The sequence below is a fragment of the Lissotriton vulgaris genome, chromosome 1_1 (assembly GCF_964263255.1).
Source record: "Lissotriton vulgaris chromosome 1_1, aLisVul1.2, whole genome shotgun sequence".
In the NCBI taxonomy this organism is placed as follows: Eukaryota; Metazoa; Chordata; class Amphibia; order Caudata; family Salamandridae; genus Lissotriton; species Lissotriton vulgaris.
In genome coordinates, this window is record NC_141685.1 from 1,071,951,407 (window position 1) to 1,071,963,405 (window position 11,999).

Below are 11,999 nucleotides of genomic sequence, written 5' to 3' on the forward strand. Positions count from 1 at the left end.
TTGCTGGTGTTTAAATGTTTTTTTACAAGTTCGCCACTGTTTTCCATGTGGATCAACAGAGAAAGTCTTGTCTTAGAGACCCTTTGCAAATGGTCAGAGTTAGTTGTTTTTGTTTTTCCTGTACAGCTCCGATCTCCTTTCTAGACGACACCCTCTTGCAAGGGCACCCTTCCAGCAAGCAACCAAGATAGCTCAGTAATTACTCCACAAGGCAAGCTGTCCTCTGGAGTGAGATATCCCACAATCCCACTTTTGCTAGCACGCAGTCCCTCCTTCTCCAGTCAGTCCACAGCTGGCCCAGCAGGGGTCTTGTTCGGATTGTGCACTTTTGAGTTTGAGGTCAGCAGTGAGGGATCCTGGCTCTGGAATGTGTATATTTCTCACTCACACTGCTGGGTGCATCCTGGCACTACTCAATGAGATTCCTGGCCCACCTGACCTGGGTTTGTACCCAGAATTTCTCCTAATATTACAGAAATGAATGCGGATTCCTAGAGAGTCAGCTCATTTTTTGTGATTTTCTACTTTTTATTTGCCCCAGACTGGTCAGACTAAAGGCTCTCACTCAAATTCATCTGTAAAAGGTGGTGGAGCTGGTTGTTCGCCTGTAGTGGAAACTGAGACAAAGGCACACATGAGAGCCAGAGGACTTCCCGCTCAGCTCCTACCCAGAACTGGGCACAGCAACACTTAGAGGAAGAATGAGGCAGGAAGGGGACAGGGGCTGCCCCTGCACTTCAAAGGAGCCTATAACCCCCTGCCCTTTCACCAAAGCCTGCCCTTCTTCAAAGGCCTTGAGGAAAGCTCCTACAATCAGCACTCCTTTCTGGCAGGCGCTGCCCTCCTCCATCTTGTGTACCATCCACACACAGCAGATCCAGAATGGATCTTGGTTCCCATACAGTGAAGCACAACAGACACACTCTAAATGCTCTTCCTAATAAACACATGCAGCGTGCATGGTGCGCGTACACACTCTGTATACGTGTGACCCCCCTTTCCCCCATAACCTACCTAGGGTCCCTTTCCCAGCTTTCCATGGGCAGCTGGCCTTGTATTAAAAGACTTACATTACAGGTTGCAGATTCATAATACAATTTTAACAGTGCTTATTTGTTACAATCATCCAGACAGAGAAAAGATGATTTTGAAGTTATGTTTAATGGCAGCACGAATGACCTTCATCTGTGTCCTGTTCAAGGCTGAACTGAGCTCCCAACAGTCTATTAACTTGGCTCCTCAGCTCTGGAACACAGAACACTTACAAAAGAAAACATGGCACATGCACTGGCATGCCACCACAGTAAAGAACTTAAAGGTACAGAGTACAAAATATAACACATCTCCCTTTTTATACAAGAAAAACAAAATGAAAAAGGAAACTTAACAAGAGCATAACAAATAAGATATCATATCTGAGATACTAAAAGGAAAAAATTGGACATACAGAATCAATTGAATCAGTTGACAAATCTTTTAGGAATATTGATAACACGTTTGGCATTCTTAACTCTGTGAGCAATAGATCCATCAGAAAACAAGTTACTTTGCTTATTGGAAGAATTTTCCTTATCACCCATGACAGAACATTTGGCTAATTTCTTAATATTCCAAAACTTCCCATCTTGAGTCATGACACTGTTAGAGAAAATCTTCTTAACCTGAATAGGATCACTAAACTTACTAGAACCCTTGGATAGCAAACCCGGTTTGATGATCCTTACCCACTCTCCCACCTGAAATTCTTGAGGCCTAGTACTCCACTTTTTATCATACCATTCCTTAGTTTTAAATTGCTTACGCTCCACACGTCTGGCAACATCCTCCATATTGACCTTGTCGGAAGAAAACTGTTTGTATTTCTCTTTTAACCACCACGGTAACATTCTTGAAGCAGGATTTCAACCTTTAAATAACTTAAAAGGACTTACCTCAGTGACAGTGTGAGGTGTGATACGGTAAGTCCATAGTCTTTCCCTTAAAGCACATACCCAAGACCCTCCAGACTTGACAGACTCCACCACAAAATTCTTCAAAACTCGATTGAACCTCTCAACCTGCCCATTCTCATGCGGTTCGTACAATGAAGTAAATCTGTGAATAATGTTACAGCTATTAAGAAAATTTGCCATTTCACTAGACGTTAACTGAACACCATTATCAGACACCAAAACAGAAGGACAACCCTCCCTAGTAAAGACATCTTTAAAAAAAACAATGACAGCTTCAGTGGTAGCCTTAGGAACGAATTTCACCTCAGGCCACTTGGAATGATAATCCACAATCACTAAAGCATAACGTGAAGACTCGGGCAAAATATTGAAAGGACCTGATATATCAAAAGCAATTTTTTGCCACGGCTCCGAAGGCCACTTAACTATTTTGAGTGGTGGAGTATACACTTTTAACATTCTTTCTTTACAAACGCACTCTTGATACTCCCTAACCATCCTATCGACAAATCTGTCAATACCTGGCCACCAAAACACAGAACGAACCAACCTTTTCATTGAAGAAATGCCCGGATGAGTAACATGGGCAATTTGAAGAATGACATCCTGCATGCCCTCTGGAGGTATGCATTTACCAGCCTTAAAAATAAAACCACAATCCAATTCCAATTCATCCAACACATTGTAAAAAGGCATCAACTCTGATCTGATAATATTCTTATTAGGCCAACCATTCTGAATATAATTCACAAGATCTTTCCACCTATCATCTTTTTTGACACACTCTTGCCAATCGGATTCAGAAATATTTTTAAAGTTCCCTTGCAAAATATCTTGCATGGCTAAAACAAAATCACAATCAGACTCACCCTCCTTAATGGTAATGACATTCTCCATCTTACATGGCAAACGTGATAAACAATCCGCTGTGACATTCTTTTTCCCAGGAACATAGATTGTGACAAAATTGTACTCTTGCAATCTAGAAGTTAATCTTGCTATTCTGGCAGTGGAGTTCCAACCCCCACCCACAGATAAAATATTGACTAACGGCTTGTGATCCGTTCTTAAAGTAAACTTCGATCCTCAAACATATAGTCTAAAATGCTCAATGGCCCAAACGCATGCTAACAATTCCTTTTCTATTACAGAATATCTGCGCTCACACTCATTCAACGTTCTTGATGCAAATGCCACATTCCATTCATCACAACCTTCCCTTTGAGATAACACCCCACCCAAACCATATAGGCTGGCATCTACTGTTATAATACATTCTTTGTTGATTCTGAAAGGTTTCAAATTAGGAGCCTTAACAATGTCTCTTTTAACCACATCAAAAGCCTGTTGTTGAACATCAGACCACACATATTCCGCACCTTGTCTCAATAACCTTCTCAAAGGTTCCATCTTGTTAGCAAAATTCTCCACAAATTTGCTATAATACTCACACATTCCAGAAAAAGATAATAGCTGATCCTTGTTTTCTGGTACCGGAGCTTTAGTAATAGCTTCCACATTTGATTTTTTCGGGAATACACCTTGGCCTGATAAGGTATGCCCCAAATATTCCACCGACTCTTGAAACAGTTTACATTTTTTTGCCTTAACAGTTAGACCATTACTCTGTAGTCTTTTGCATACCTCTTGCAAATGATTCTGATGTTCATTAACATTTTTTGAGAAAACTAATATATCATCTTGAAAGCATTTTACGTTACGTACTTGTCTACATCTCTAAAGATGTGGAACATAACTCTTTGAAATACTGATGCGGCAGACGCAAGTCCGAAAGGCATTCGAATGTATTGAAACAAACCCTGGGGTGTTATGAATGCCGTCAATTTCCTAGATTCTTCTGTTAATTCGATCTGATGGTAGGCAGATCTTAAATCTAATGTGGAGAAAATTTTAGCCCCATCAAACAGTGACACTAGCTCATTAATGTTTGGCAAAGGGTGGCAATCAATAACAATGTTGGAATTCAAAGCTCTCAGGTCAACACATAGTCTCAATTTTTGGTCAGGTTTCCTCACTAAAACTATGGGAGAAACCCATTCAGATGACTCTATAGGTTCAATAATCCCTTCTTTTAGTAAATCATCCAACATGTCTTTCAGTTCTTCTCTAATATTGATAGGAACCCCTCTAAGTTTTTGGACAACTGGTGTATTATTCCTTTTCAACACAATACTGTGTGAAAAATTCTTTAGTTTTCCTAACTTATCACAGAAAACTGTGTCAAACTGTTTAATAAGGTCATATCCCTTACTACTCAGAACTGGATGATTGGAAACTTCAACTACAGAAACAGTATTCATAAGGTCATCCTCGCATAATGACACTGGATCTTTAGCTCTGGGATTCAAAGTAATGCCTAACTTCCATTGATCAAACCATCCTAGAACATTGATCCCATTGACAGAAACATAAAGCTTAATGGAAGCTTTTCTTTACTTAAATTGAATTTCAACATTGAAAAATCCAATGACATCAATCTTCGTACCAGAGAAATTTACAGCGGAAATATCAGACTCATTCATATCCCGTGCATTAAAAGATTGAGATAACATATTCTCAAAATATTCTTGAGTAATAATAGTCCAAGGAGATCCTGAATCTACCATAAGAAGCAAATTAACATTGCAAATTGTAAAAACAGATTTAGGAGAATTACGTTGTACCGAAAGTTGATTGTTTACAATTGAAACAACAAAACCAGATTCAAAATTAGGTTCAACGAAAGACTCATTACTTCCAGGATTACATATGGTTTGTTCCGAAACAAAAGATACAGGTCGTCTATTTTGCATAAAAGAACGTTTATCCCTGCACATATTACTAAAATGTCCAACCCTTTTGCAAAAATTACATTCTTTTTTCAAAGCTGGACAACCTGGAAAAGAAGCAATATGAAATTGAATGGATCTTGGTCGCCATACAGTGAAGCACAACAGACACACTCTAAATGCTCTTCCTAATAAACACATGCAGCGTGCATGGTGCGCGTACACACTCTGTATACGTGGGACCCCCCTTTCCCCCATAACCTACCTAGGGTCCCTTTCCCAGCTTTCCATGGGCAGCTGGCCTTGTATTAAAAGACTTACATTACAGGTTGCAGATTCATAATACAATTTTAACAGTGCTTATTGTATGTGAGAATCCCTTACCAAGGTCGTATATCAACAGCGACTCAATGACTAGTGGTCAAAACGTGAAAAAGTGTGAATTTCCACAGGTTAGAACCTGTTTTTCTAACATGGTATACAGAAATGTGAGTCAAAGTATACTCTGTGGAGATCAGGCTTTGTTCTGGGTGTATCATAATCCCCAAGGGAGAAAGGTAGTGCTGTTGCTCTGTCCCACATCCCCTTGCTTGTAAACCTATGTTTTTTTATAAACGTGTTGTTTTGGCTCCTGTGAACACTTTTCCACCAAAAGTACCTTTCCTTGCTTTGTTACTCTAATGCTACCATGATTCATGTAGAATCACCCATTGGGCTGTGCCATGCGATAGAGGCAATACTTGGGTACAAGGCAAGCACCTGGTTAACAAAGAAATGATCCGAAGCCCAGACAATAAGTGTTGATGAAGTCAAATCAAAGCCTTCCTTTAAAGTCTATAGTCTGGAGCAGGTCTCTTGGCTACCTCCATAGCTATGGTCAAGCTTTAGTACCTAGTAATAATAAAGTTCAGAATTATAGATGAGTAACAGTGAACTATGGGTATGTTTTTGAATGAGAGGTTCCGAGTGACATCAAATAGACAACGAGAGTGAATCTCGAGTTATCTATGATGTCACTCAGAACCCTGAGGTGTAAAACATTCCCATAATTCACTTTTTTCCCCTCTATAATTTGTATTATGTATGGGCCCCAAAATCATTTGGTCTTGCTTTCAATTGCAACGCAGGTCACAGGAGTAAGGGGATGGCCATACATAGCATGGCTTCTCCTCTCTTTCCCAAAAAAAAAAAACATGGCCTCCAGCCACCCACTCCCACCACTCTCTGTGCTTTCCTTTCCCTCTCCTTCAGAAGCTTTGCTCCCTGCTTTCCAGCGCTGATTTGACAAGCTCTCAGAGAGTTATCGCAACAGAAAGGGGTGACTGTTCCGATAAAGAAAGAAAAAAGTAAAAGGTTAGAGTATACAAATTAAGAGGATCTTCCTTATTAGGAAGTGTTGCCTTCACACACCCATATGGATGTCATGTTTCATCAACTGACTTTTGCTCCTCATGGTGCCAGCGCTGCAATGCCCCACCCACTGGCTCTGCGCTGCAATGCCCCGTGGTTCCCGCTAGAGGGCTCTTTGGCCGAAATCTTTCTGTTTCCGCCGTGACGATGCATGCAGGTGTGTGGGGATAATAGTAAAGATAGGGTGAAAAGTGAATGTGGGCTAAAATTACGTAAAGGGTTCTCAGGGATATATTTATTCACGCGTCCCATTGGCAGGATTAAAATCAATAAAGTGTAGATTGTCAAGGAAAAGTTATGAAGTATGAAAATCTAGTGTGTGATATTTTAAAACGTAGGTCGACGTGTTTCATGCCTTGCTGGCCCTGGAGGGATCTGTGGCGTTTCTTCAGGACCGAATGCAGTTAGATACCCTACCCTTACTCAGGGAAGGCTATGTATAGTTAGAACTGGGTTATGTATAACAATCTGTAGTGGTGAAGCAAGAGATCAATAGTACCTAAGAATTGGTTACCCTGTCATGCCCTTATAATCCATCCTGGAAAGTAGAAAAATAAGAACGTTGTTTCTGTAAGAAATAAAGTTTTTTCTTTTGCAATTGAGGGAACCTTTTTTAAAAACATATTTTACAATTTTTTTGCCATTTTTACAGTAATGATACATATGCTAGAACACAGTGAGGTTCCATTTACTGTATGGTTTGTAGCTTCTCTCACGACATTGTAACGATAGGTCTGCTTCAAAGATTAGTAGGTTTAATGCTATTGTTGATTGACATTCTGCAAGCTCTACGTTAAGCATTATTTTCTTCCCATAATAGTCATGTATACCCATTGCTTACTCTTGCGTTTCGGAAGAACCTAATGGAGCCTTAAGGCAATATTTCTCAGGTAGTGGCATTAAGCTGTGTCGTGCTGTGCTTGGAGCGTAACTTAATGCTCCTTTGTGGTTAGTGCCACTGTTGCCCATGCTGGAAAGTGACATCACTGTGAATAAAAACACACAAAGAGACAATCGTATATATGGAACAAACGTTTGTTATGTCAGACACTTGTGCACCCAATGGTCCAGCCCTGTTAAGGGTAGGGATATCTCTTACTCTGTTCAACAGGACAGCGAGTGCCTTTGATCAAGGCAAAGGACCACGTAGATGCTGTGGTTTTCTTGCCTGAAATATACAAGTAATAGTGGTCGGTTTTTGTTAGAATGAGTGGTACGATCAGTGTACCGGTCAGGTCTACGGCATATGGAATATACTCACTCAGTTTGATGTAGAGGATCGCAGTGGACATACCACTCTCCCTGCTTCCCTGGAAGTAACCAGTACGGAAGGCGGGTGCGGATTATATGTGGCGTGTATCCCTATGTGTGATGGATTGTCTCCGGTCTAAGACCCTGAAGAAGGTCTCATGGTGCTGGTCAGGGGGAGGATGAATGCGCCAGCCAAGATGTGCATGTGCATGTTGGAGGCCATCTTAGTCTGTTCAAGGACTAGGCATAAACGTATGATTAATATCAGCCTTTTTAGTGACCACCACCCCCTAATAGTGTCATTAAGACTAAATTTGAGACAAAAAGAACAGAGTAAGAGAGTGGAAAACGACATTGTTATACAGGGGAATAATGGAGTGTCAGTAAAATGGTCAGGCGTGAACCCAGCTATAATTATGGCAAATCTTAAAGAAAAATACAAAGAGAACTAGAAACTTGCCTTGATTGTTCTGCCCCATACCTGGCGATAATACCTGCTTTTAATAAAATTATGGCTGAAATTGCCAGCAATTTAACTAGCAAAAGACAGAAGAAGGTTAGTGACCTGAACCCTAGATGTTTTAACCACGAATGTACAAAGTTGAATGGGGAATTGAAATTGGCCTAAAGCAAATGCCAAGAGATAGCGTAAGAATTTGCAGCTTGAGGAAAATCTACAAAAATTCTTTGAAAGAAAGAAAAAGGGAGATTTGTGAAGGGGCATGGGAGAAACTAATCCAGGATGCAGAGATGAATGATTCCGTCCTCTTTTGGAAAACAGTTAACCATCCCTTTTTTAAAGAGAGTACAACAGTAAACATTGATACTGTGGGGCTTTTTACCTGCTACCTGGGTTGAAAGTATCATTGTACCGATCTTTAAAAAGGGGATACAGGAAAGGCCAATTGCTACCGCCCAATCTCTCTTCTTGACTCAACGTCAAAATTGATGGGCCAAATAATGCTGGAAAAACTTGAAAATTGGGCCAATTAGAAAAAAGTTTTGACTGACACGCAGTATGGATTCAGAAGAGGTATTGGAAAGGTAGAACAATGTTTAAACTCAGAGCTAATAATAGGGAAGTATACATTAGCAAAGGAAGGGGCGCTATACCGCTGTTTTGTTGACCTCACAAGCGCTTTCAATCTAGTCAACCTTGAAAATTATGGCGAAGACTGAAATGGCTCGGGCCCCCACCGATATAATTACATACTCATCTCAGATCTAAACCGTTTTAACATCCAGGGTACGGTTCGGAAAAATGGGAGAATGTACACCTGACTTTAGGGTCATGTGTGGCTTCAGACATGGCTGTGTACTAGCTCCCCTTCGGTTCTCCCTTTATGTTAATAATGTAGACTCCTTTTTACAAAACCTAAATGCAGATGCCCCGAAAGTTGGGACTCGCCCTAGGCCAGTACTACTGTACGCAGACGAAGCTGTCCTAATATCAAGGACAGAGAACGGCCTACAAAACCTCATAGAAAATTTTGCCCTGTACATGCCTGATAAAGATCTTAAGCTAAATCTAAAGAAAACTATTGTCATGACATGCGGGAGCAGTAGGTCTAAAAACAAACAGCATCACGAAGGTGGAGTTGTAATTAATAGTTTCTCATTTTTTTCTTATTTGGGGATGCTTTTGCTTTTTAATAAGAATGGTACATGGAATACCCACATTGAATAATGCAATATGACAATTATAAGATCTATAGAGATCATTTTTAGATTTTCAGCGAAAATAGGTAACACATCCATCCGAGAAATCTTAGCACTTTACCGGAGCAAATGTATCTCAGGGGTCTGTTATGGGGCTGCAATTTGGGGTAGATCTAATGTTGTTTCTCTATAGACCCAAGAAAACAAGTTCTTAAAAATATTGTTTGCAGTCCTTGTGTGACAGCAAACTATATTATCCATAAAGAACTATCAATGCTGTATATTAGTGATACAATAAATGTTTTTTTTTATTTTTTTTATTTTTAAAAAGATCATATTTATTTGGAAATATATGCCATTCTTTGATGGGAGCACATAAAATGTGTAATACATGTCATTTGCAAAACATTTACACGTTCTTCTGTACATGAGAATTTGCAATTCTCAATTGCAAATGCTTACTATCTTTGCACTTAATACCTTGATTGCATATCTGGGTCAGAAAAGTAACTTGAACTTGAATATATCATTGCATTGTGCCAATGGGACAACACATACAATTTTATGCTAAACACAAAATATTTTAGTTAGGAATGAAAGAATGAGTTAGGAATGAAAGGAATGAAAGACATATAATGCTAATCTGCAGTGAGCCAAACAAGAGTAAATGTATATATGAATCAAACAGTAATTTCTAGGCTACTCTGTAACAATAGCAATGTTCTATTATTACTTCACATTATTTTTCAGACACATTATTGGCATTGATTATTCAATGCCAAATATTATTATTTCAAACAATTTGGATATTGTGTCATTGATGGACACTGGTTTGAATAAGGGTTTAGGTTCACTTTGTCTCCTTTTATTAAGTGGTGGTCACACACAAGGCATATCATTGTTACACAATATACATATATGGAATACACAGGAATCAAAAAGCTGGTGAATCACATTAAATCATGGGCGTAAGTCCATTTCCCATTTTACAGAGCTCATCAGTCAATTAGCTCGTCAACAGGGGTAATCATGGGGGGCTCGCATATGCTTCCCCTGTACTCATTCCATTTGGACCACACCGCTACCCACTTCCTTGGACATCCCCTGGCCACATATATTGTCTTTTCCTGAACCATGCTCCAATCCATGTCTTTCTGCTATGCGCTGAGTGTTGGTGGTGCGGCGGCCCCCCACACCCTTGCAATATTCCTCTTCGCTATCGCAAGGCCCAACGTTGCCCACAGTTTGCCTTTTGCTGGGAGGTCCGAGGGCTCCCAGATGTTAAGGAGGTCCCTCTTTGCCTCAGAGCGCAATTCCACCCCTCACACTTCCCTCATACAATCGAGCACCTGAGTCCAATAGGTCTGTATCGCTCGGCATTCCCATAGTATATGTAGAAAGGTGCCTACCTCCCCACACCCCCTACGACAGTGTCCATCGTAGCTTCGCCCCATTAGGACTAGCCTGGTACCAGAGATGTATATTCTATGCAGGATCTTCAACTGGATCAAGCGCAGTTTAGCCGATATTGCTATTTTTTTGGGTGACGCCAGCACCTCTCGCCACTCTTCATCGTCAATCTCGAGTCCGTCTGCCTCCCATTTCCCCCTAAGGGCTAGTAGTGGATCCGGAGTATGATTAAGGAGCTTTTTGTATGTGAGCGATATGGCCCTCTCCTGGAGGTGGCCATCCAGTAGTCTATCTTCGAGCGGTGATGACTCCAGGAAGTGCGTCCCAGGAGGAATATTGGCCTGAAGTGCATGCCGAACCTGCATGTAGCGGAAGTGTTCCTTCCTGGCTAAATCATAGGTGTGTTGAAGGTTGTCAAATGATAGTACTCCCTCTGGGCCCCATAAGTCTTTGATACGAGATATGCCTATTAGGTCCCAATTTCGAAATTCTTTTGTGCGGCTAAGAGTGCCTAGCGTCTCTGAAGCCCACAGCGGGGTTGCTAGGGGGAGCCTGCCAGCCCAACGAAACCCAATTTCTTTTGGACTATATGCCACAACTGGACTGAGTGTTTTGTGGGTCCCGTAAGGCGGTACCTTCCCGGTCTGGAGTAGAGAGCCGCTTCAAAGTTTCCACCCAGAAGAAGCCATTTGTCAATCTCGTATCCTGGATCAATCCCTGCACAGTATGTACCCTGGTTAATGGCCGACAAATGTGCCACCCAGTAATATTTCTGGATATCCGGGAGAGCTATCCCCCCATCAAACCAACCCAGTGTGAGTTTTTGGAGAGAGATACGGGGCACTCCGGTCCAGAGAAGGTCTCTCTGGGTAGCCTCGATAGTGGCGAAATACTTTTGCGGGACTAAGACTGGGTGATTTTGGAGGGCATAAAGGAACCGTGGCAGTGCCATCATTTTAAATAGCGCTGCTCTGCCCAGCAGCGATAACGGGAGGTTCTACCCGATGGTGGCGTCCCTTTGGAGCCGCTGTAGGGGTGGCAAGAAGTTCCGCTCGTATCGCGCGCCACTCTCCTTAGAAATGAAAAATTCCTAGGTATATGAATCCTTCGCTAGCTATTTGGATTAGGCAATCATCCCGTGTCCATGGGGGGGCACCGTGCAGGACATATAGAAGAGATTTCCCCCAGTTAATGCTGTAGCCGGAGTAATCTCCGAAACTCTTAAAGATATCCAGTGCTGTAGTAAGGGACTCATGCGGTGCTGTAAGGTACAGGAGGATATCATCCGCATATAGCGAGATCCTGTCCTCCCACCCGTCAGCCCATCATATCCCCTTCAGGGAGGGGGTCTGCCTAATCCAGGCTGCCAACGGTTCTAGACAAAGAGCAAAGAGCAGGGGTGAAAGGGGACATCCCTGTCTCATCCCCCTCTCCAGTGTGAAAACCTCTGAGAGTTTATTGTTGACAACCACTCGAGCCAAGGGTTGTGTGTAGAGGAGTTGCACCCAGCTAACAAAGTTTGGACCGA